Source organism: Pelophylax lessonae (genome assembly GCF_965119305.1).
Source record: "Pelophylax lessonae genome assembly, chromosome: 1".
Taxonomy (NCBI): domain Eukaryota; kingdom Metazoa; phylum Chordata; class Amphibia; order Anura; family Ranidae; genus Pelophylax; species Pelophylax lessonae.
Window position 1 is genome coordinate 226,707,100 of NC_138768.1, and position 27,429 is coordinate 226,734,528.

Here is a 27,429-nt window from a genome sequence, read left to right on the forward strand (position 1 = left end):
CTCCATCTTGTGGTGAAGAAAATGGCAAGGCTAGAATATTAATAAATTTGACTAAAATTTATCAAGGTGAAATTATTATTAAAAAGATACATTTGAGGCTCGGTTCACACTTATGCGATGCGGGAAGGCTGCGAATTTGAAGCCTGTTCCCGCATCGCAAACCCACCCTTGGCAGTTCACACTGCCATATGCGATACGCTGGGGGTGTCAATGTAATCTTAACGACACCCCCAGTTTGATCGCATATCGCAGTGCGATCTTACAGTTCGCACAGGATCGGATCGCACAAGTGTGAACCACTGTGCGATCCGATCCAGATGCGGCTCAAAAAAAGGGTCATGTGCGACTTTACTGCGGGTGCAGTGCAAATTTAGCCATACAGAGTGTATGGCTGAATTCGCACCGCACAGCCGATCGCATGTAATGAAGGAGCAGTGCGCTCCGATATTACATGCGATCGCCGCAGCCGCACATATGTGAACCGGCACTAAGCGCCGGTTCACACTGGCGCGACGCTACTTTCAGGGGCGACCTCCGAGATCGCGGTGCGAGCAGCGCGCCGCGACCTCGGAGCGGCCGCCATGGACTTCATAACATTGAAGTCTATGGCGGTCGCCTCCTGGTCGCCCCAAAGAAGCTCCGGACCCTTTTTCTAGGTCGGAGCGACTTGTGTCGCTCCTATTAGAACGGGTCCGTAGCTTCCCTATGGGAGGCGACCTGCGGCGACCTGTGAGGCGACCAGGTCGCCTCACAGGTCGCCCCAGTGTGAACCGGGGCTAATACAGGGAGTGGATTGATTGTTTACAAAATTCTGCACAACAAAACCTCAGCTGCTGTTAAACAATTATATTGTTACAATTCAGATTATAAATTCATTTGGTCTCCAACCTAGAGACTCCTCTGTTATTACTACCTTGCCAATGTGGGGAAAATCCATTAGCTCCAATTAGACCTAAACCATTAGGGTTCTTATTGTGAACTTCAGCAAAATATCCAGCAAGGCTTTAAGGCCCTTAACCACCTAACCTGCAGAAGGTTTTACCCCTTTCATGATCAGGGCATTTGTTGCTATTCAACACCACACTATCTTAATTGGCAATTGCTCGGTCATGCAACACTAACCAAATCTAATTTTTATCAATATTTTATTTTCATATAAATAGAGCTTTCTTTTGCTGGTAGTTATTCACCACTTTTTTTTTTTATTTTGCTATATTAAACCAAAAAAAAAAAAAAACACCAAACATTTGGGAAAAAACAAAAACACAACACTCTTGTTTCGGTTAGAAAATTTTGCAAATAAATAATCTTTCTCCATAAATTTAGGCCAAAATGTATTTGGCTACATTTCTTTGGTAAAAATAACCCAAATCAGTGAAATTATTCAGTCTGTGCGAAAGCTATAGAGTCTGTGTATATATATATATATATATATATATATATATATATATATATATATATATATATACACATACACATACATACACACACACTGCCTTGTGAAAGTATTCGGCCCCCTTTTGCCACATTTCAGGCTTCAAACATAAAGATATAAAACTGTAGTTTTTTGTGAAGAATCAACAAGTGGGACACAATCATGAAGTGGAACGAAATTTATTGGATATTTCACACTTTTTTAACAAATAAAAAACTGAAAAATTGGGCGTGCAAAATTATTCAGCCCCCTTATGTTAATACTTTGTAGCGCCACCTTTTGCTGCGATTACAGCTGTAAGTCGCTTGGGGTATGTCTCTATCAGTTTTGCACATCGAGAGACTGAAATTTTTGCCCATTCCTCCTTGCAAAACAGCTCGAGCTCAGTGAGGTTGGATGGAGAGCGTATGTGAACAGCAGTTTTCAGTTCTTTCCACAGATTCTCGATTGGATTCAGGTCTGGACTTTGACTTGGCCATTCTAACACCTGGATATGTTTATTTGTGAACCATTCCATTGTAGATTTTGCTTTATGTTTTGGATCATTATCTTGTTGGAAGACAAATCTCCGTCCCAGTCTCCGGTCTTTTGCAGACTCCATCAGGTTTTCTTCCAGAATGGTCCTGTATTTGGCTCCATCCATCTTCCCATTAATTTTAACCATCTTCCCTATCCCTGCTGAAGAAAAGCAGGCCCAAACCATGATGCTGCCACCACCATGTTTGACAGTGGGGATGGTGTGTTCAGGGTGATGAGCTTTTACACCAAACATAAAACGTTTTGCATTGTTGCCAAAAAGTTTGATTTTGGTTTCATCTGACCAGAGCACCTTCTTCCACATGTTTGGTGTGTCTTCCAGGTGGCTTGTGGAAAACTTTAAACGACACTTTTTATAGATATTTTTAAGAAATGGCTTTCTTCTTGCCACTCTTCCATAAATGCCAGATTTGTGCAGTATACGACTGATTGTTGTCCTATGGACAGAGTCTCCCACCTCAGCTGTAGATCTCTGCAGTTCATCCTGAGTGATCATGGGCCTCTTAGCTGCATCTCTGATCAGTATTCTCCTTGTATGAGCTGAAAGTTTAGAGGGACGGCCAGGTCTTCGTAGATTTGCAGTGGTCCGATACTCCTTCCATTTCAATATTATCGCTTGCACAGTGCTCCTTGGGATGTTTAAAGCTTGGGAAATCTTTTTGTATCCAAATCCAGCTTTAAACTTCTCCACAACAGTATCTTGGACCTGCCTGGTGTGTTCCTTGTTATTCATGATGCTCTCTGCGCTTTAAACGGACCTCTGAGACTATCACAGTGCAGTAGCATTTATACGGAGACTTGATTACACACAGGTGGATTCTATTTATCATCATTAGTCATTTAGGTCAACATTGGATCATTCAGAGATCCTCACTGAACTTCTGGAGAGAGTTTGCTGCACTGAAAGTAAAGGGGCTGAATAATTTTGCACGTTTTTTTATTTGTTAACAAAGTTGGAAATATCCAATAAATTTCGTTCCACTTCATGATTGTGTCCCACTTGTTGATTCTTCACAAAAAATTACAGTTTTATATCTTTATGTTTGAAGCCTGAAATGTGGCAAAAGTTTGAAAAGTTCAGTTCAAGGGGGCCGAATACTTTCGCAAGGCACTGTAATATAATATATATATATATATATATATATATATATATACATACACACACATACATACATACATACATACATACACACACACACACACACACACACACACACACACACACCTCAAGAAAATAAAGGAACACTTTTTAAATTAGAATACAGCATCAAGTCATTTAAACTCCTGGTATATTGAGCTGATCATTTAAGTAGCAGAGGGGGTTGTTACTCAGTTTCAGCTTCTTTGGGGTTCATGAAATTAACAACAGGTGCACTAGATGGGCAACAATCAGACAACCCCCAAAACAGGAATGATTTTTACAGGTGGAGGCCACTGAAATGTTTTATCCCTACAATTTTTTTCTGTTTTTTACTAGTTTTGCATTTGGCTAGTGTCAGTGTCACTACTGATAGCACACAGTGATAACCTGGACCCTATAATGGTTGCACAGGCAGTCCAACTCCTCCAGGATGGCTCATCAATACGTGCTTTTGCCAGAAGGTTTGCCGTGTTTCTCAGCACAGTCTCAAGAGCATGGATGAGGAGATTCCAGGAGACAGGCAAGTACTCTAGGAGAGCTGAACAGGGCTGTAGAAGGTCCTTAACCCATCAACAGGACTGGTATCTGTTCCTTTGTGCAAGAAAGAACAGGATGAGCACTGCCAGAGCCCTACAAAAGGACCTTCAGCAGGCCACTGGTGTGAATGTCTCTGACCAAACAATCAGAAACAGACTTCATGAGGGTGGCCTGAGGGCCCAACATCCTCTAATGGGCCCTGTGCTTACTGCCCAGCACCGTGGCGCTCGATCGGCATTTGCCATTGAACACCAGAATTGGCAGGCCCCCCGACTGGCGCCCTGTGCTTTTCACAGATGAGAGCAGGTTCACCCTGAGCATGAGACAGACATGAAAGGGCCTGGAGAAGCTGCAGAGAATGTTATGCTGCCTGTAATGTTCACCGTGACCGGTTTGGTTGTGGGTCAGTGATGGTCTGGGGTGGCTTATCCATGGAGGGACGCACAGACCTCTACAGGCTAGACAATGGCACCCTGACTGCTATTAAGAATCGGGATGAAATCCTTGGACCCATTGTCAAACCCTATGTGCAGTGGGTGCACGACAATGCCCGGCCTTATGTGGTGAGAGTAGTGAAGGAATTGATACCATTGAATGGCCCCCACGCTCACTTTACCTAAATCCAACAGAACACCTCTGGGACATTATGTTGCAGTCCATCCGACAACTCTGTTTAGGAGCTCAGTGATGCCCTGGTTCAGATCTGGGGGGGGGGGGGGGGGGGGGAAATACCCCAGGACACCATCTGTCGTCTCATTAGGAGCATGCCTTGACGTTGTCAGGCATGCATTCAAGCACGTGGGGGGCCATACAAACTACTGAGTACCATTTTGAGTGGCTGCAATGAAATTTCAGCAGAATGGACTAGCCTCCTGCATCATTTTTTCCACTTTGATTTTTTTTCGGGGGGGGGGGGGGGGTCGGGTGTCTGAGTTCATTTCTCTGTGGGTTGATAATTTTCATTTTCATCAAACGATGTTGCATCCTTTAGTTCCTAACACATTAGCCAGTCCCTATCAGTATAGATATCCAGCATATTCTTCCCCACTGAGACCTGATGTGTTTTCAAAGTGTTCCTTTAATTTTTTTGAGCAGTGTGTATATATTTGAATATTGATCAAAAAATAAAAATATCCCCCAAATGACCCCCTTTTAAGAATACATTTTTATTAGAGTTTGAAAACTTCATTTCTTTTTCTTTTTTAAACATACTTTAATCAGAATAGTTTAGTGTTACTATAGTCCACAGTAAAAGTACTGTGGGCAGGCGGCAAGTGGTTAAAGCCTTTCGTTATGTTGTCTGTGTGCTCCCCTATCCTAGTTTTTAATGCTCCTTATATTCTCCTTATATACTGCAGACCACAAAGGCACTGCAGTAAATACAGAATAAATAGTTATATGATGGCAAGAGAGCCTTCATTCTGTTTTTTTTAAAAATTCGCCATGAAACAAACAAAAAAATATTTATTTTTAGCATGGAGGTAATTTCCTTTTACAAAAAACAGAGTGGCGATGGGCAGTGAATTTGCACCTAGGGAAATGGTTTGGGGCCAAGTGAGAGGAGGATGTCGTCTGGGGGTGCCATGGCCCGGAGCAAATGCTTTGGAGAAGGTACATCAAGGACATAATCCTCCTGTGGAAAGGAGATGAGGATTTTTTGCACAGATTCATGGTTGAGCACAATTCCAATTCGCTGGGTATTTAGTCATATGATTTTAGCAAAATGAAAATACATTTTTTGGACCTGATCATTGAGGTCAAAAACGGCCAATTTAGCACAAGGACATTTTTCAAACGAACCAACAGGATATTCCTGTTGGATGTTGCCAACACCCTCTTTGTCTAAAAGGAATACCAAAGAGGCAATCTCCGATTGTGGAAAAATTGCACTTCTTTGGATGATTGCCATTCTCAGGCGAATGTTTCAAATCAAAGCTTTTTGGAGAAGGATTAGGATGACCTCCAACAGCAAGAGTATATTCAACAAACTTCCTGAAAAAATCTCTTTCAACTAATAAGAATCAGGAACCCCCTGGTGAGAATAAAATAAAACGAGCCTGGATTACCACTTTTTCCTTTCAACATCATAAGGTAAAAAGGCTATTGAGTAGATATTTGCACATTCAAGAAAAAAAAAAAAAAAAAAACACAATAGAACTTTGTGCCTTATCCTACCCGACAGACATGTTTTTTTAATAAGGAAGGCTTTCACATTAAGAGACAAAATAGTTGGATGGGCCATCAAAGTATAAATGCTTGGTGAGTTGTATGATTTTTATCCTTGCAAAAGAGGTGGGGTGTGTATTGAGGTTGGGGCACAACCAGAACAACTTCTTGTAGGTCTACAAGTACAGGATGTACCCATGAAATGCAAGATGTTATTACTTGTTTCTTCCAGAATATTACTGTATGTGCTTACTGCAGTGCCCTTATGGCTTGTGGAATATTGGTAGAACAAGAGCATTCAAAACCAAAATAGGGGGGCACATATACAACAAAGAAAGGCTATGGCCCTTAAAGCCATTCAAGATATTTTGCTCATGTTCACAACAGGAACACAAAAGGTTTAAGTGTAATAGGAATTGATAGATTTTCCCCCACATTGGCAAGGTAGTTTTAACAGAAGTGAAGTCTCTAGGTTGGAGACCAATTGGATTTAGAATTTGAAAACCTTTAATCTATTTGGGTTGAATATCAAGTGGAACATTAATTGTTTATTAACCACTTGTTGACTGGGCCATAGCCAAATGGTGGCTACAGCGTGGTCGGCTTATTCTGGGAGGGCATACAATGGCGTCCTCCCAGAAGCGCGCACACGGAAGTGTTATGGATCATGGTAAAGGACCAATAACTGTGCCCGTTTACCATGTGATCGCTCCATCCAATGACGGAGCGATCAGTTGTCAACAAAAGCGGCTCATGTCCGGTTCAGTTCTCTCCTCTCCTCACACGTTGTACACATCGATCGGTACATTGTGCGAGGAGAGGAGGGAGACTGCATCCATGCCAAATTAGTGTTCATTCTTGCCACATCCACGCCACGTCAGTGCTCGTCCGCGCCACATCCACGCCACGTCAGTGCTCACCCCTTGCCACATCCATGCTACGTCAGTGCTTATCAATGCCCTACAGTGCCTCACAAAAGTGTAATGGGTAGTGCGGAAATGATGCTGCTCCCTGCATGTTGGGCCTCTGTATGTGACCAGGCTGTCTCACACATATGGCATCACCATACTCAGGAGTAGCAGAATGTATTTTTGGGTGTAGTTGAAAGTATGCCTATACCGTGTGTAGGAAATAACTTGGTCATATGACAATTTTGTGGAAAAAATAAAATAAATAATCATTTTGCAAAGAATTGTGGGGAAAAATTACAACTTCAAAAAACTCACCATGCCTCTTACTAAATACCTTGGAATGTCTACTTTCCAAAAAAGTATTTTTTGGGGGGTATTTGTACTTTCCTGGCTTGTTAGTTTCTCAAGAAATGAGATAGGCCATCGGTACATTAGGTGTGATCAATTTTCAATGATTGCCACCATAGCTTGTAGACTATAACCTTCACAAAGACCAAATAATATACACTTACTTGAGTTATTTTTAACCAAAGATATGTAGCAGTATAATTTTTGGCCAAAATTTATGAACAAAAAATTCCTAAATCTGCAAAAGTTTAAAACCGAAACAAAGAAAAAAGCATTTTTTTTTTAAACAAAATTTTCGGTCTTTTTTCATTTATAGCGCAAAAATAAAAAACCCAATGGTGACTAAATACCACCAAAAGAAAGCTTTTTTTTTTTTTTTTTTTTTTTTACACTAAAAGGACAAAAAATGTCATATGGGTACAGAGTTGCATGACTGAGTAATTGTCATTCAAAATGTGAAAGCACTGAAAGCTGAAAAGTGGTCTGGTTAGGAAATGGGTTTACGTACCCAGTGGGTAAGTGGTTTACAATAGCTTAGGTAGAAGAAAATTGTTTATATTAAAAAAAAATTAAATAAATAAAAATCGAAATGCCTGGAGCATCCCTGGCTTCCTTCACCCCCCCCCCCCACTCCCTTTCACTGGAGTCAAGTAACCGATGTGTGGGTATCCATTTATATACTCCCTTTCCCATATGACATCAAAGGGTGAGCTAACATATGACATTAATGTACTATTGTGTGTATATGCTTTTTAAAGCATTTTGCTCAGGATTCTTTTTTTTTTTTTTTTTTTTTTTTTTAAGTGTCCTTTTGATATGTTCCTATTCACCCAAGACACTAATTTATATAATATGCTTTGAGGGTACTTAGCAACGCTGGGTGGGTTGACACCATAGGATTTCACACACCCATCTAGGGGCTTGTTCTGGTTTACACCTCTTTGCAATAAGTCTGGTTCTATAACTATAGAGGCTGAGATACAGCTGGCTCTGAGAGGCAAGACCGTGAAAACGTGTCAGCCAGTCGCTTTAAGGACTTCATATATGTGATGCGACAAACTCAATGCTGTTGATGTGCCTTTGTCAAACCTATGTTTGTGAGTATGAATTGTATGAATGTAGTTTCATTAAATAAAGCCGTTTGTATTGAGGATAATGTGCTAGGCCAGTGCGCCCTCTTACAGAAATAAACAGAGGGCGCACTTTCTTCTGCAGAAATTTGAAAAAAAATAAAAAAAATCCACTCCTTGTATTTAACTTTACTAATTTAAAATATTTCTAATAATTTAATAATTTTGCTTTGATATATTTTAGTAGAATTCACCCTCCCAAATGGCTCTCACAATAAAAAAAAAAAAAAAAAAAATAATAATAATAATAATAATAATAATAATAATAATAATAATAATAATAATAAAATATATGGTTTTTAAATATTTTAATAAAGTATTTTATTGATATTTTAGACTTACCGTATTTTGACCACAAGATGGAGCTCTAAATCACTACCATTACAGGGCGTTATGGTGACTATTTAAGTTTATATTCTAAATATTAGGGTTTGGTTACCTTTTCCTGCATTTAATAAATATATGGATATGAACTGTGGAGAACTTACATTAATATGGATGTGGAGTGGTTTGGTTCTCAGTATTATTTCCATTTAGATTTATATTGCATGAGAGCACCGTCACATCCTATGTTCTGATCCCCTGATGTCAGTTATGACAAAATGCATAGGACAGAGCTAAAAAAAAAAAAAAAACTGATGTCATCATGGACACCAGAGCAATAACTGTGTGTTGAGTTATTTTGGGGGGACAGCAAATTTACAGTGTTCTACAAGCTGTACACTCACTACTTTACATTGCAGCAAAGTGTAATTTCTTCAGTGTTGTCGCATGAAAAGATATAATAAAATATTTACAAAAATGTGAGGGGTGTACTAAATGATATGATAAAAAAAAAAAAAAACAGAGATAGGTACCTGATCACTATTTTTCTAAGAAGTCTTCCAGGGCAGCACCTGAGAGATAGGCTCCTCCCACCTGAAACAGGAAACACATTAGTCCACCATTTTAAAAATGCCAGTCATACCTTCTGCCTCAGTAATATCAAAGCACCCAAGGAACCCTCAAGTAAGATCTTTGAACTCTCAAAGCCCCTTTTATAATGTTGTTTAGGGTGGGAATGGATGCTGTCCTGGAAGACTTCTTAGAAAAAGAGTTACCAGGTACCGAACTCAGTTTTCTCTAATCGTCTATCAGGGCAGCACCTGAGAGGATGTAGCAAGCAATACTTACCAGGGAGGGGAAAAAGTCTGGAGCACTTTGTGATCAAATATCTGGTCCTCACTGGACAGCTGGTCAATACGGTATTGCCTTGCAAAAATATTGAAGCTCGACCATGTCGCTGCCCTGGCTCTTTCTGCACTCGACGATGCCCAAGTTCTCGCTGAGTGGGCCGTGACTCCGCTCAGCGGGGCAAAGTTTAGTGCTTGGTAAGCCGTTTGAAAAGCAAGCTTTATCCATCTGGCTATCGTACTTTTTCGAAGCAGACTTCCCTTTGTCACTCCTGCATGGATAGAGTGGTTGTTTTTCACCACACTTTAGTTCTTTCGAGGTAAGCTATCAGGAAGCTTAAAAGTGACTCTTTTTCTATTATCCATAGAATTTGGAAGGGAAGAAATAACCACCTGAGTTCTGTGGAAAGTTGAAGAGACTTTTGGTAGGAAGGATGGGTCTGGCGTGAGAATAATTTTATCTGATAGAATTAAATAGTAAGGCTCTATCATGGCTAAAGCCTGAATTTCTCTGACTCTTCTTGCTGATACAAGCGCCACCAGGAGTACTGTTTTTAATGTAAGGCATTTATCCCAACTATCCTCAAGTGGTTCGAAGGTTGCAAAGAGGAATCCTTTGAGTACCATCGCAAGGTTCCATGTTGGAGTTTTGCTGCACTACATGGGTGTGGCTTTTTTTTAATGAGAACGAATCTTCCGCCAGCCTAATATCTAGGTGGGAAGATAGGGCTGCCACTTGAATCTTCAAAGTGTTATGAGAAAAGACCTTGTCTGCTCCTTCGAAGATTGCCGAAATAGCACCCTTGTCGGGGTCCCCTTTGTTCTCGTACCAGAAGACAAACTTTCTCCTCACTTTCTCATAAATGGCTCTAGTCACCGGTTTTCTGCTGGCTATAGGGTGTCAATCACCCTGTTAGACAGACCTTTGTTCTGCAACTTTGTCCTTTCGGGCACCAGGCTGAATACTTCATGACCTTGTGGCTCGGGTGGTTAATCAACCCTTGTGACAGGAGATTCGGCATGTCTGGAAGTGTTAGATGAGGCAGTATGCCAAGGTTTCTTAAGTGACTGAAGCAAGGTCCCCTTTGGCTTGAGCCTGCATGGGATCTCCGAGATAGTAGTGGCTTTACACGCTCTGCCCTGAGCCCTGAAAGTAAGATATGTTTTTTGTAGATTGGCATTTTGTTCTTTTGCGGATTCGCAGAATAGTAGCTCGTCTGGACATGGCCCTTGCCCTAGGACTTGCTGTCTTAGGCTTTTTAGGGCTTTGGACCTTAGCTTTGAGCAGATCCTGGGTAATTACGAGATGCCAACCAGCAGAGCTGTGTATAGAAGATGTGGAGAGGAAGCCGGCCCTTGCACCACAAATCTTGGGCACCTTTGATAGCGTTTTGCTATCCGTACATGTGGATGCGCCACCTGCCAATCCACTGTGGCTATGAAGATGCTCAGCTATGAAGATGCTCAGGTACTTGGTTAAGGGGGGGGGGGGGGGGAACGAGAGGAGAAAAAAAAACAAAAAAAAAAAAAAAAAAAAACTATCAAGTAGCCTAGCTACCGAGCCAAGGAAAAACGGAATTTTTGTAAAATCTTACCTGTAAAATTCCTTTCTCTGAGTCCTCCGACAGTCGCCGCCTCTTCATATTCGTCACATATGGGGTATTAGACTTTGCTCCGAAGGAGTAGCTAGGCAACAGAATATGTTAACAATAAAGCTTTAACATATCCCACCCTCAAGGGGTGGTCCCCTCAGTCAATACCCTCCTACTTCCTGCAACCATATCTCAGTTTTAGTGGAATAGCAGTAGAGTATACATTCAAACCCCAAAAGAGGGGCGGGGGCGGCGACTGTCGGAGGACTCAGAGAAAGGAATTTTACAGGTAAGATTTTACAAAAATTCCGTTTTCTCTTACGTCCTCCGACAGTCGCCGCCTCTTCATATTCGTCACATATGGGGACGTCCCAAAGCAGTGCAAACATGAGGGGTGGGAAACGCATCCGCGCCGAAAGGCAACGCAGTCTCCACATCAAAGAAAGGAACCTTACCAAAGGAAGGAAACCAGCTGGGCAACAGCAAAAATAAGTGCTCAACAGGAGCAACAACCCAGGAAAAGACAAAAAAACCAGGGAATACAAAGATATCCCAACAGCCAGGAGTCCCCAACAAGGGACCCTATGGAACAGCCGCACTAAGAACCTTGCGGCCAAAGGAAGCATCCGCCGATGCCTGAACATCTACTTTGTAGAATTTTGTGAAAGTGTGCACGGTCGACCAAGTCGCCGCCTTACACACCTGGGCTACAGAAGCCCCATGACGGCAGGCCCAAGACGTACTCAGTGATCTAGTAGAGTGCGCCTTCACAGGCACAGGGGGAACCTTCCCCTGCAAAGCATAGGCCTGTTCAATGGTCTGCCTGATCCATTTGGCGATGGTAGAGGCCGAAGCCGCCATGCCCTTCCGAGGACCCTCTGGAAGAACAAACAAGGAGTCCGTCTTACGAAAAGACTCAGTCGATTTAAGGTAAACCCTAATCGCCCGAACAACATCCAGAGAGTGCAATCTCACCTCCTTCGGATGTTTAGGCTTCGTGCACAACGAAGGCAAAACAATATCCTCGTTAAGATGGAATTCCGAAACTCGTTTCGGCAGAAAAGAAGGATTAGGTCGCAAGACCACCTTATCCAAATGAACGACCAGGTACGGAGACTTGCAGGACAAAGCCGCCAGTTCCGACACCCTGCGAGCCGAAGTGATCGCCACCAAAAAGGCGACCTTTTTGGACAACAGAGACAACGAGATCTCCCTGATCTGTTCAAAAGGAGCACGTTGTAACACAGAAAGAACTAGATTCAAGTCCCAGGGAGGCAAAGGATCCCTCCTAGGAGGAACCAGATGCCGCACACCCTGAATAAAAGTACCAACCAAGGAGTTGGAAGCCACGGGACGTTGAAACAGAACGGCCAGCGCAGACACCTGACCCTTTATCGTGGCCAGCGCCAAACGCTGATCGACACCCGTCTGAAGGAAAGACAGCACACGGGAAACCGAGTACGTGCGGGGTGAAAACCCCCAGGACTCACACCAGGCGAAATAGGCCTTCCAAGTACGGTAATAAACCTTTCCCGAGGAAGACTTCCTCGCGTTGATCAAGGTATGAACGACCTCTGGAGAGAGACCCTTCTCCTTCAGGACCTCGGTCTCAACAGCCAGGCCGTCAAAGCCAGCGACTGTAAAGCAGGATGGTAAATCGGGCCTTGAGACAGTAGATCGTCTCGAAGAGGCAGACGCCAGGGGGCGTCGACCGCCAGATTCACGAGGTCTGCGTACCAGGACCGGCGAGGCCAGTCCGGTGCCACAAGAATCACCGTGCTGCGTTCCGAGTGTAACCTGCGAAGGAACCTGGACAGCAACTGAATCGGTGGAAAAGCGTACATCAGCCTGTACTGATGCCACGGGGCCACTAACGCGTCCGACGCGTCTGCCCGAGGGTCGCGCGTCCTTGCCACGAACCTCCTCACCTTGTAGTCGAGGCGAGACGCGAACAGGTCCACATCTGGAAGACCCCACTTCGCGCACAACATCTGGAAGACAGCCGGATGGAGAGACCATTCCCCCTGATCCAGGGTCTGGCGACTCAGATAGTCCGCCTGCCAGTTCTCCACTCCCGGAATGTGAACCGCCGTTATCGCCGGGACATGAGCCTCGGCCCAAGACAGAATGTCGGCCACTTCTCGAGCCGCTCGGGCACTCCTGGTGCCCCCTTGGTGGTTGATGTAGGCCACCGCCGTGGCATTGTCCGTCTGCACCCGAACCGGGCAGCCCTGCAGCCGGTCCGTCCAGCGATGAAGACAGAGCCTTATCGCACGCAATTCCAGAATGTTGATCGGGAGGGAAGACTCCCCCTCCGACCAGGTCCCCTGGGCGGACAGAATGCCCAGAACACCACCCCAGCCCGACAGGCTGGCATCCGTGGTGATTATCGTCCACGAGATCGGACGAAACGACTTGCCCCCGGACACCAACGGGGACTGGAGCCACCACAAAAGGTTTGCCCTGGTGCGATGACTCAACGAGATCTGAAGATCCAGAGATTGAGGTCGCCCGTCCCACTTGGACAGGATCTCCGCCTGGAGACCCCGCGTGTGAAACTGAGCGAAAGGAATCGCCTCGAAGGCCGAGACCATCAATCCCAGACATCTCATACACGCCCGCAGAGACGAGTGTGGAACGTCCCTGAGGGACCTGACTTCCTCCTGAAGAGTCCTGAGTTTGTCTTCCGGCAGGAAGACCTTCGCCTGCACCGAGTCCAGTATCATTCCCAGATAGGGAAGACGAACCGACGGACTCAGTGTCGACTTTGGAACATTTATCGTCCAACCGAACTCCTGCAGAGTTTGCATTGTGACAGACAGGTCCTTCTCCAGACCCTGACTGGTCGCAGACCGAATCAGAATGTCGTCCAGATACCCTAGGACAGAAATGCCCTGGGCCCTCAATAATGCCAGAACCGGTGCAAGCACCTTGGTGAAGACCCGCGGAGCCGAGGCGAGCCCAAAGGGCAACGCCACGAACTGGTAGTGATCCTCCGCAATGGCAAATCGAAGGTACCTCTGGTGACCCTCGAATATGGGGATGTGAAGGTACGCATCCTTCAAATCGATGGAGGCCATGAATTCCCCCGGAACCAGGGCAGCCACCACCGAGCGCAGGGACTCCATGCGGAACTTGCGAACCCGCACAGAGCGGTTCAGAGCCTTCAAGTCCAGAATCGGACGAACCTTGCCCTCCTTCCTGGGCACGGTGAACAGATTGGAATAAAACCCCCGAAATCTGTCCCGATGAGGTACCGGAACCACCACACCCTGAGCCCTCAGGTCCCGCACCGCCAGGTGCAGATCCCGCAGGCGCTCTGGAGACAGTTGTAGATTTGAGGGAAAAAATCTGCTCTCCGGCCGAGAGAGAAACTCGATCTTGTAACCAGATCGAACGATTTCCAGAACCCATCTGTCCCGCACACGGGCCAACCAGGGCTGAAGAAAACCGAGCAAGCGTCCCCCCACCCCAAAACTGGGTGAGGGCGCCCCTTCAGGCCGAACTGTTATGGGCCGCAGGTCCGGATTGGCCGGACTTCTGTTTCCCAGACCAGGGCTTCTTCTGAGAGCCTTGGCCTTTGAACGGTTTGCCCTTGTAGTGCGGCCGAAAGGCACGAAAGGACCCTTGAGGGGGCCGAAAAGTTGCATGCTTCTTCCCAGAAGCCCCCTTAGCCTTGGGGAAATGGGGCAAGAGAGTGCTCTTACCCCCGGTGATCCCCTTAATCAACACATCCAGGGACTCCCCAAAAAGGCGAGACCCATCATAAGGCAGATTGGCTAAGGTTTTACGTGAAGATTGGTCCACCGACCAACATTTCAACCAAACCAGGCGGCGAGACAACACCGCCACGCTGTGCACACGTGCAGCCAACGGAATCAGGTCCAGGTCCGCATCACACAGATACATGACACCCTGGTGGATCTGATCCACCATATCCAGGGTCGCCGCCGAGGCCGAATCGGCCACTAGGACGCGCCTAAGCATCTGCGTCCAACTTGCGATCGCCTGGGCCGCCATGAGAGAAGCAAACAGAGCCTTAAGCATAGAACCCGTAACAGAATAAGTATGACGGGCAAGAGACTCCAGTCTCCTATCCGTGGCATCACGGAAAACAGGGGATCCCTCTGCAGGGATCGCAGTGGCTTTGTTCAAAACCGCAATTGCATGATCCACTGGTGGAGGCACACACCACCGTTCATCAGTGGCAGGCGAGAAAGGATAACGCAGCTTAAATTTACTTGGAACCGCAAAAGGCTTGCGCAGATCGCGCCATTGGTCCTTAACAGCGCGCTGAAAATCAGCATTGCAGGGAAAAACCTGCGGCGTCCTGCGTTTTCTCTGCGTCCCATACGCCGCCAAGGCAGCTGGGGGACACACCTCGTCCTGCAAACGCAGCGTCTGCTTAATGGAAGCAATCAACTCATCCATGATTGCAAGCTCTTCAGGCGAGCCAGGGGGAGAATTATCAACCCCCTCAACTTCAGCCTCTACCTCAGACCCCACTAGATCAAGAGAGGAGCGGGACCCCGATAGGGGGGTCCCTGCCAGAACAGCCCCATCACCTTCACCCTCAGAATCAGAGGACAGAGCAACTCTGGGCCGTTTAGTAGATTGAGCAGCCACTAGCATTTGCACCTGGGCAGCAAGGCCAGCCACAATAGTGGCTAAATCCCCCCCTGGGGGGGAAACAGCGGTCCCCTGGCTTTCCACCAATACTGTGGGAAACTTGCCCTCCTGAGAATCCATTGCCCCTGTATGCCAGACAACCAAGGGTTAACTGCCCCCTTACAGCAAGCGCGGCAAGCGCAGCCCACCGCACCACACTCAGGCACAATGAGACCCCCACAGGGAATATACAGACTGAATACAGGCAATGGAACACAGGAATAGAAGGATAAAACCTGAGGAGACTCCGCTGCTGCTGCTGCCTCGATCGGTGCTTCCAGGAAAGAGGAAGTGATGCTGCCAGGGCGCTCTATGTAAGCCTATGGAGGCTACAAGAAAATGGCCGCCGTGCATGTAAACCATGCGGCCGGAGCGGGCGCCGGTAAAATGGCGTCGTTTGGCGCCGAAATCGCCGCTCCACAGTGCATAAAAACACACACAATTTCATCCCATTATATGGATACATGTTAGATCGCCGCAGCGATCGCTGTATATGCCCCAACATGCCATTAAAAACATGCCCCACAGCACACAGCTCCTCACACAGCCCAGTCTGACACACTCAGTGTCATACAGCTCCCCCCCCCCTTGCAGCCCACAGCATGCAGCCGAGAGATAGGGAGACAAGCAGTGTGATTCAAAGGCAGGTTACACAGTCCCAGACTGAGACCCCCCCCAGACAGACAGGTCCCCACATAGATACACTTACCTCATGGCGTGGGGAACCCGCACAGGCGAACAAGCCACTGCACATGAGGCAGGGAGAGTCGCAATTCAAGACGCACACAATGGCGGTTAAGAAACCGCACAGCGTCCGGTGAGGTAGCCACCTCACCAATCATCCCTGCACCGAACAGGGATGGGTCGTTCACTGTGCCAGGAGCGTTACCTGGCTGAACGCTCGATGGCAGACTGGGAAGCCACTGACCCACGACCTGCGACCAGGGGGATCAGCCCGAGACCCAGTCCGCATGATCCTCTTCGTCCGAAGAACTAACTAATGCTGACAAAAATAACAGCTAAGTAAAGGTAGAGAGAAAACTCAAACAAAATATTAAAAAGAAGAAAGAGTCTGGGACAAAAAGTCCCAGCACAGAGAGAGCCAGCCACTCCTGACAAGCTAGACATTAAAACTGAGATATGGTTGCAGGAAGTAGGAGGGTATTGACTGAGGGGACCACCCCTTGAGGGTGGGATATGTTAAAGCTTTATTGTTAACATATTCTGTTGCCTAGCTACTCCTTCGGAGCAAAGTCTAATACCCCATATGTGACGAATATGAAGAGGCGGCGACTGTCGGAGGACGTAAGAGAAAACTGGTTTTCCATGATTTCCTTCCCTGGCGAATGAGGAGCACCCCCCTTCTCCACGCCCGGGGACATCATTGTTTTTTGTCCTTTAGGACAGAAGGCTTGAGAATAAACTACTCTTTGCCTTGTTTGTTTTGCCCAGCACTTTTTTGGACCCGTCTTATCAAGTTTTCTGGATTGGCGAAAGGGTGTTTTCCCCTTGCTCTTTTTGATTTGGGGAAATCCCTTGGTTTTGGCTGCGGTTTTGTCCAATACCGTTACCAGGTCGGATCCAAACAGTAAGGCCCCTTTAACACAGGCGGACCGTTCAGATCCGCCTGTCAGTTTTTTTGGCGGATCAGAACAGACGCCCCATGCATCTCTATGGGGCATCGGATGTCAGCGGAGACATGTCTGTTGACATCCGATCCGATAAATCAGCGGATCGAATCAGATGAGAATGGACAGACGGTCCGTTCCCATCCGATTTCCCCATAGAGAACAGCGGGACCCAACAGCTGTGTCTCCGCACACAGCGGGGAGACAGAGCTGCCATCCACCTGCTCAGCAGGGGATCAGCAGATCGATCCCCCGCTGAGATAAACGGAGTCCGCCGACAGAACAGATTGTGTGAAAGGGGCCTCAATTACCTGTAAAGGGGGATGCCCCATAATCTATTTTTGGAGGGGATGTCTCCTTCCCATGACTTCAGCCACAGGCCTCTCCTAGCTGACTTAATTAGGCCAGTGATCCTGGCTGATATTCTTACAGATTCTGCTGACGCCAGGAGAGCTGCCGCTCTGGTTAGAGTGGGAATGGTTTTTACTAGTTCCTCTCTTGGGGTATGCCCTTCTAGCAGTTCTTGTAACTGTGTCAGCCAGACTAATAAAGGTCCTGGCCGTGCAGGTGGAAGCTATTGCTGGATTAAGATTTGCTGCTGCGGCTTCCCAGGCTCTTAGAAGTGCTTCTATCTTTTTATCCATAGGTTCACTGAGTTCGGGTGTCATCAAAAGCTAGGTCCGCTTTCTTTGCGATTCAGGGGAGTGAAGCATCTACCTTGGGGTATTTAGCCCAGGGTTTAGTATCCTCTTCTGAGAACGGATACCTACGTTTAATTGCAGCTGGGGTAAAGAGTTTTTCTGGTTCTACCCATTCTTTAACTAGGTTTTTTAGAAACTTGTGTACTGGAAATGTTCCAGGTTTTTTGGGTTGTAAAGCTTTGTACATCTTATCATGTAGAGAAAGCTCTGCAATCTTTTGCTCTTTGATACCCAGTGTATCTGCAATGGCTCTGAGTAAATTATCCATGTCCTCCGAGGCAAAAAATGTTCCCTCTGATCCTGGGTCCTCATTATTTGAGCCCAAGCAATAGCCCCCTTCAGATTCTGATTCGGAGCTATTTGCATTAGATCCTTGCTCCACCTGATCCACATCATCCCTGCTGCATGAGGGGATGGGTGATGTGCTGGTAGATGGCATGCTGGCCTGGCTGGAGCCTCCAGTTTTTCTATGGCTGTATGAAGGGGACCCATTGTGCTTTTAATCTCCTTTTTAAAGGAATTAAGCATATATTTGAGGAACCCCTGTGATTCTTTGGTCACTGTTTCATTGATGCATTTCTGACATAGGGTTTTTTTCCATTCTGGAGTAAACTTGTGACTGCAAGAGGTGCATGCCTTGCTACTGGTCGTTGCCTTTTTCTCTTCTGGGGTCTTTAACTGTAAGTAAGCACAAAGGACCCAGTGAGGCAGGCAGTTGTCATACACAACAATGAAAAAAGCAGTTTGTTGGTGAGGTAAAGACAGAGGGAACTCCAAAGTGCTCTGGCTTACCTTGGAGCTGTCCTGACCAGTAGGATCTGCAGGGCAGGGTGGGGAGGCATCTGACATGGTCAGTCTCAGAAAGGGAACCACAACATTAGGGGCCTTTAACTGCTTCCTGCCCAGCTCCAGCCCCGCCCCAAGCTGCCCCCAAAGAGGTTGGTGGACATACCTGTATTGACCCATCTTGGTATCCTATGCTCAGCCACTTGATCCAGCTTTATTCTTGTGAAAGAATGACCCCATCATCTTCTGTTAGTTTTGTGAGTTTGCAGTTTAAAACCTGCGCCTCCGTCCGCAAGTGGTGTCAGCGGAAGTACACCGCTCCATCATCTACTTCCGCCTCCTCCAAGATGGCTGCGGACCGGAATTGAGGCAACTTTTGTCCCTCTGCCATTCTGCTCCTCCAAACCGCGAGAAGCTCCAGGAAGCCAAAGACCCTGTCACCGTGCTGCCAATGCAGTCAGCCTGGACCGGTGGAGGCGCCCGATAGGCGAGGCTGCCGTGTGCAAGGGGGCCCCGCCCATAGTATGAGCGTGGGGCCCTTGGGGCTCTGCCGGAGGGATTGTGGGACCAGCTGGAAGCCAGGGTCATGACCAGGTACGGTCTGGGGGGGGGGGGGGGGAATACCCCTGGTATCCTGACAGCTGGGGGGATGATTACATACCTCTCAGTATGGTGAAACCCGAGGCAGGTGGCCTGCTTGCCCCAATGTGCTGCCCCTGACCCGCACTGCCCAAGGCTCGCTGAGCTGGATGGGAGGCTGGTCAGGGAGCCTCCTGCAAATAGCAGAGACTAAAAAAAAAAAAAAAAAATAAACAAATGGATCCAGCTCCTGTGGGTCTGGACAAAAACAATCAAACTGAGGCTGAAGGTATGACTGGCATTTTTATAAAAGGTAGACCAATGTGTTTCCTGTTTCAGGTGGGAGGAGCCTATCTCTCAGGTGCTGCCCTGGAAGACAATTAGAGAAACAAGCATTAAAGATACCTCATGGTTTAATTACACAGCGAAGGTACGTTACAGGTCCATTGCTTCTTAAAATTAAAATAATTAAAAGCACAGCATAACAGTTGTGATTGGACACATAAACTAAACACTCCCGATCAGCGCGGGTAAACAAAGTCCGGCTGTTTGCATATTTCTGGCTACTAGATGCCCATGTGTGTTTGCTAGCATCCAATTTCACTGCTGGATTCACGCATTTACACTTCAGGCCACTGCGTCAAAGCCCCAAACACAGCGGGCCAGCTGCCGATGTGTGCTATCCAGGGAGGGAGGAAAAAAAAAAAGATGAAAATCTGAAAATATCTCCCTCCCTCTGTCATCAGTCAGGCTCCCTGACTGATCAGTGTTAAGTGGGTAAATCCAATAAGCCTCTTGACGTAAGAGGAGACACTCATGATCACCACCCTTCACAGGTCGACTGACATGTTCGATTATCATGCCTCTTTATTCAAGAGCCTAATGTTTGTGTGTGGCAAAATGTACTGCCACCGGTTTACTTAAGTCCACCTGGTCAACCTTTGCGACTTTGGACAGAGCCATTCTGATATCACTTATCAATTGGTCTTTGAAAACGTCATTTGAAGGGGCCTATCATTGTCTTGACATACACCGGACTGGCTGCATTAGGTATGCTAGTATACAGGGAAGAAATATCCATGTTCGCTTGTCTCCAACTTCTCTCAAATGTTGAGAACCTCCCAAATTTGGCCAGAAAATCAATAGTATCCTTGACATATGCCAATAAATGTTTAACCAAAGGCTGTGAATAAAAGTCAGTCAGTTAATCATTGTGGCAGAGTAATAGATCCTAATTCTGACACAATGGGCCTAAACTTCAAGTGTGCAGTATCCTTATAAATCTTAGGCAGTCCATAGATAATTGGTAGCCATGGATGTTAGTTCATTAGGAACTCAGCTGTCACGCTGGTGATTCAGCCATGCGATCGGCCGATGTTGTTCAGAGTAGTCAAAGCCATTTTTTCGTGCTATGTAAAGGATCTTTGGCAAGTTGTGTGTAGCTTGTGGTGTCCTTTAAAATCAATAGCATGCCTTCCTTATACACAGTATAGACCAACGATAGCCTAATATTTTACACGTCAACACCAATGCAAACCTTATGTATACAGTACATGATTATGTGAATTGTAACATGGTGTATTGTGTCTACATCATGAAATGCCCGTGCACACTACTTTACATCATGAAAATGACAGGAACCTTCAAATGACATTTTCAAAGGCACAGAAGTGATATCAAAATGGCTTTGGCCGAAGCCACAAAGGGGGACCAGGTGTACTTAAGTAAATAATTGGCAGCGGTAAATTTTGCCACAACAAAACATCAGGTTCACAAATTAAAAGGCATAGTAATCAAACATGTCATTCGACCTGTGGTGATCCGTGATGGTCTCCCCCTACATTGAGAGGCTTATTGGATTTACACACTTAACACTGTACAGCCAGGGAGCCTGAACACCAACATGACCTTCTTATACTTCCCTGAAGTGGTATTAACCCTTTCGCTGCTCCACTTTTAAACTCCGCTGGCCCGACCAATCTTGCAATTTTTCCTTTCCTTTTTTATTTTCCACTTTTAGGTTTCAGAGAGTTTGTAAAAATACCCCCAAACCATATATTTTCTGAAAGCACATGACCAGTAGAATAAAAAGAAGGTGCTACTGATTTTTAAGGTCCCACGATATTTGCGCAAATGTTTATCAAAAAAAAAATGCTAATAATCCACTAATTTCATTATTAGCAAATAAAAACACAGCAAATTTTACAAAATTCCTACTAAATATAAAAACGTAATCTGTACTGAGTGAATAACAAATATTTGTAGCTTTTAAATTGCGCCTTAATGCTAAATAGTGAACAGACACAAAAGTGTAAATATCCAAATTTCTACAAAAATCTGAAGGTTTTCATTTTTCCCTTACAGCTTTCAAAATTTGTGAAAGACCCCCAAAGCCATATATTTTCTGAAAGCATATGAAAAAAAAAAAAAAAAAAAAATGAAGGTGCAAATGATTTTGTTGGCCCCATGATTGGACTTTATTTAGACTTACAGTTGGGGGGCAGCAGAAATGCACGATTGAGCTGCATTTCTGCTACCCACCAACCACAGCCCTCAAGCTGCAAAAGGCAGCAGACATGGGTGTTTACATGCTGGACTGCAATCCTTTGCACCGGTGGCAAAGTTGACCTGACTTATAGCGATGCCGCCTGCCAAACGCTACACATTTAAATTATTGAGAGGCGCCGCAAACACCCCGCAACTGCGTGCAATGCCAGCAGTTGCGGCGCATCTGTCGGAAAAAATGGGGTTAAAACAGGCAGTGAGGAGACATTGCATAGTTTCCTCACCGCCTGTCAGTAGTCTCTGGAGCGTAGCCTTGGGCTTAAGAGGCAAGGGCGATTTAGACGCATGTCTAAATCTACATTTAGGGCCCTTTTACATGGGCTGTCCAATCAGGTTTGCCTGTCAGTTTTTCAGGCGGACTTGATCGGACCCTCAAGTCTCCCCTATGGAGCAGCACATCAGCGGTGACATGTCCGCTGGCACCTGCAGCTATCCGATCCTGCCTGCAAAAAAACAGACTGATGGTGGTCCTTTTTTCCATCCTTCTGGCGAATTGGATGAAAATGGACGGGCGGTCCGTTTTCACCCGACATCCCCAAAGAGGAGAGAGGGACTGTGTCCATCCCTGCTCTGCAAGCAGATTCTGTCCCATTGAGTTGCCTGTGTGAAAGGGGCCTTACTGTGATTTTTATTTTATTTTTTTTTTTAGACAGAGAAAGGGACTGAAGAAAGTTCAGTCCCTTTCTCTGCAGGCTCAGCTGTAATACTTATGACTTATGAATGGATGGAAGCCTCTGCATAGCAGCTCCCATTCATTCATACACTGTTGCATAGTAAACAATGTTTACTATGCCACAGTGACAGCTAAACATAGGAGCGATCGGTACCGATCGCTCGCTATGTCCACCTAGGAAAGGAAGGGGGCTGGTAAACACTGCTCTCCATCCTGACAGCCAGCGATTGGGGATCCCTCCCAACCAGCAGCTGCAGCCGGCGGGGCGGGAAAGCCAACCGGCTACAGTGTGGGGAGGGCTCCTGGAAAATCGGTAATCCAAGGCACTACAGGGGGGGGGGTAAGAACAGCGGCGGGGGGAGTTATACATTTTTTTATAGTCCATTTGTGTCTCCCCAGTAGCAAATAAGACCGGCGGGAGGGCAGAGGAGGGAAGCTGCAAGCTGCAGGGGAGGTTCCTGTTGCGAGGGGGGGAGGGGGGGTCAGTATATGCCCGGGGGTGTGAGTGTACATAGTGAGAGGTGTTGTAGGGATTTGTTAGATGGGGGAAGGAGTGTACATTAGGATAAAGCAGGGAGAAACGTCAGTGTAGCGGGGGGGGCACCTTTTTGGGGGTTATAGCTCTGATCAGCGGATTGTAATCCGCTGATCAGAGCTAAGGTTTTGTTCAGTAGAGTCTGCTGAACAATTCTGATATAAACTCATGGTCACTTAAGTGACCATGAGTCTATAACACATGTAGGAATGAGGTCCGTACGCTGTACGGACCTTGCAGTAAAAGGGTTAAACCCAAAAACCAGAAATGTATTATATTTCAGCTTACCAATCATTAGAGGTGGTAGCTGCATTAGATATCTTTTTTTGGCTTTTTTCCCCTGGTGATATGGCCAGTAACAACCCTCCTGTATTAGTGAGACACAACAAAGGTGGTATTAAATGTAATAGCAGATTTAGATAAACTTAAGCCAAACTCCAGCTCATAATCAGTTACAAAGGTTTTTTTTCTCCCCCTTTTAGGATAAGGGTTTTGCATGAATAAATAAAAGCTGGTCATTTTTAAACAGGAAGTAAACCCTCCTCTGACACTTGTACCTATAGGTAAGCCTAGGATAAGGCTTACCTATAGGTACTGTAAATATCTCCTAAACATGCACCGTTTAGGAGATATTTACCTTACATGCAGCCAGTGACGTCACTGGCGCATGCGCTCTGAAGGAACAACTGCTGGTGCCGTTTCTTCAGAGCCCCGTGACCGTCGGCTCCCACGCGCATGCGCGGGAGTGACGTCACCGCGGCTCCGGCCAATCAGATGGCCGGATGCCGCGATCCCGGAAGACGGGCGGCTGGACATGTCACCCGTCATACAGGTAAGCGGGCGGCACGGCGGGGGCTCGTTCTAAGGTAAGCATTTCATAATGAGCTAGTATGCGGTGCATACTAGCTCATTATGTGTTCCTCTTTCAGGTTAAAAAAAAAATATATATATATATATATATATATATATATATATATATATATATATATACCTCTTTAACCATCCCTGTTGGTGTTAAGTGGTTTGTCTCATCCATGTAAACATATATATTGTGCTGGAAAAACAACAGACTTGGTAGCTAGGTCACCAGATGAAAATAGAGGAAATTGCTTATCACCGATTTCATTTTCATGTCTAGTTTCCTTTTCCTTCTTATTCATCTGGGCTCCGATATAAGTTTTTTCCTCACACTCCTTTTATGTTTACCTACACGTTCTCGCTCCCCCCCCCCCCCCCTTCTTTCCTGTTAATTTTACTTTTCCAATTTTTTCTCCTTTTTCTTCCCCAGATTTTGATTTTAATTTTCCATTTTATACTTGGTTTTAATTTCTTTATCTTTGGCAGATTTTTTTTACCCTTTTATTCTTTTTTTCTGTTTTCTATTTTTCACTTTGCGTTTTTTTGATTTGTTAGGTTTTTTTTATTATTATTATTTTTTCCCCCCATTTTTCTCCTCTTTTCTTCTTATCTTTCTTTTTTTAATTCTTTCGTTTTTCCCTTTTGGAGCCTTGAAATGTTGCCATTGTAACTATGACTTGATCGCTAAATAAAGCTTTGAAGCTTTGTACCTGTTCTGGAGATCTTTGGTGTGCTGGTCACATACTTATCTCTGTAGGCTAAAGACTGATGCTTCATGTGGTGCAGGTGAAAGCTAAATGGTAATTAGATGAGGTTACATCAGGTGCAGCTGAAAGGAAATAAAGTGGATCTAATGGGCCATACACACTATAAGATTTTCTGAAGACTTTTTCCTTTAGACTTACCAAAACCATATAATATGAGGTCAAACCTAAACACATTCAATTTGCATGCAATCTGGAAGGCCCTTGCACTACATAGAAAAGGTAAATCTGAAGGAAATCTAACCACAAAAGTTGGATAGTGTGTATCCAGCTTAAAGCCAGGACATTTTTTACCCTAATGCATTCCCCAAGTCCTCACTCGATCCACTGATGTGTCTGCCTCTAACGCCTCTTTACCTGTATTTACAGAACAGAGAGGTAGCAGTGGTAGCCATTGGCTCCTGATGCTGTCAATCAAATCCCGTGAGCAGAGTGGTAGGCAGGGCTTATGGATGATACCAGCCCAGCCTGGGAGCAAGCCCACACATCACAGCAGTATGTCCTCCACTCCTGCAGCTTCTAGATTTTACTGGCCCAATGCTGCCCTGATTTCAATCTTTTTTTGGCAATCAGAGCCCAGAATAGAATACACTGGAGCGTGGAGACCTATGCTTCTAAGTTGCCAGAGGGAAGTGCACATTCCCCGCACCAGAAGTGTGTCATCATCTGGTACCAGAACAAAGCCATGGCCATTTGGTCCCCCGTTAGCCTACACATACAGGGGACCTGCCCAGAGGCGCTATACTGTAGGTAAAACATGGGGAGAAACACTCTGGGAAGACTGATGACCACCAGCACCATTACTACATTAGAAGGAATAGGCCTAAAAAGCATCAGGCTGCAGGAGATTCCTGCTTCAGTCAAGTGGAAAGGTCCAGCTCGAGTTTTGTGGGAAAAGTCCTCAGGTAAGCAACTTGACCTGAAGCACCTGCAAACCAGAACCTACAAATCTCAGAGCCAGAGGGAACAAAACAAAGTTTACTCCTGGATAGTTAGAACCATAAATCAATGGAGGATGAGGGGCAGTAAGGGGGGGGGGCTTTTTAATCTCTTTCTGGTTTGGGTTTCCTGTTGAAGGTGGAGCCATTCATCTCTTAAGTAGCTGTCCTGGAAAATGACTTGGGAAGGGCTATTTTTAATGCAATTAAAATTACAATATGTCTTGTGTACCAATTGTTTATATTTGCTATATTTTTTTTTCCACACAAGTGGAGTTGCCCTTTACTTGTACATTGTACAAAGTGTAATGTTAGCCTCCATAATCTAATGCCGCAGAGATCCCTTACTACTTACTATGTATTTATAATTGTATGCTTTTATTTAAACAAACTCAATCAAAATATTTTAAAGAAAAATAATACAAATACATAAAAATAAAAACAAAAATTATTTTTACCCAAATATGGGTTTTGAGAAACCAGGACTCAGAGTTGCTACCTAAAAGCACCATTCAACACCTTCAACCATTTATAACCACTGCATCCCTTTAAATCTTAATGCAATTATTTACAACTAAAGGACTAGAGTCTCAATTCTGATATGTGCCCAGTGTATGCCTTGCATCTCCCCAACATTTGTCCCATAATGTAAACGCTGGTGAAGGAGTGTAAAGGAAGATTTACACACACAGTAATTACACAGGGCACAGATTAAAAATACATGCACTGAGAAAAAAAAACAATACATGCACTATTTTTTACTGGAATAAATATGAAGTATATGAAAGATATTTACATTTTTCTGGAGTTTCTATTTAAAATGTATTTTTGTATTTTCTAGTTTTGCACAGAGTGGGAATAGCATAACATCAGTGAGGTTATTATTTGTGGTCTAGGTCCCCAGTGGGGAAAAATGTTAGTGCAGGAAATGGTCAATCTCTACAGTAGGGACACACCCTAACAAAACGTTTACGGTTTTCAGTAAAAAGAAGGATTTAGAACAGGGGTGGGCAAACTTTTTGACTCAAGGGCCGCAATGGGTTCATATATTGGAAACGGGGGCCGGACCAAGAGTAGATGGCAAAAAAACGCTGTAAAAAAATTGCGTGACTTTGAGGTCACAAAAGTGTGAAAGGGGCCTTCAGTAATTAAGGTATAGTGTTCCCCCTTTCAATGCAGAGTGACCAGCGTGCCCCCTTTCAATGCACAGTGACCAGCGTGCCCCCTTTCAATGCACAGTGACCAGCGTGCCCCCTTTTAATGCACAGTGACCAGCGTGCCCCCTTTCAATGCACAGTGACCAGCGTGCCCCCTTTCAATGCACAGTGACCAGCGTGCCCCCTTCAATGCAGAGACCAGCGTGCTTGCCCCCTTCAATGCAATCCCCCCGAGACCAGTGCACTTACCTGCAGCAGCGGCGGCGGCTTCTACCCGAGTCCTCCCGCCTCCTCCTCGGCCAATGGCATGGGGTTTGGCTTGCGGCCAATTAGGAAGCGGGTATTAGACCCGCTGCCTAATTGGCCAGGAGGAGGATCCTTGTGACAATAGCGAATTTTCATTCGCTATTGTCACACAATAGGTGGGCTCGGGGCGCACTGCTCTGCGCCCCGGGTCCACCCTTTGCTGAAGCCTAGGACCAACGGCCACTGTTAGCTAGCGCTCCCCGGGCCGGATTAAAAGGTCCGTCGGGCCATATACGGCCCGCGGGCCGTAGTTTGCCCATTCCTGATTTAGAACTTCTGTCAGGTGATTATTACTGTATGTG

General features: G+C 45.6%; 1 protein-coding gene across 1 annotated transcript in view; it reads right to left on the minus strand.

The window, feature by feature from the left end:
* Positions 1-27,429, minus strand: part of TCTN1 (tectonic family member 1) — a 92,793-nt gene that overhangs the window by 60,111 nt on the left and 5,253 nt on the right. The gene's annotated exons all lie outside the window — the stretch shown is intronic.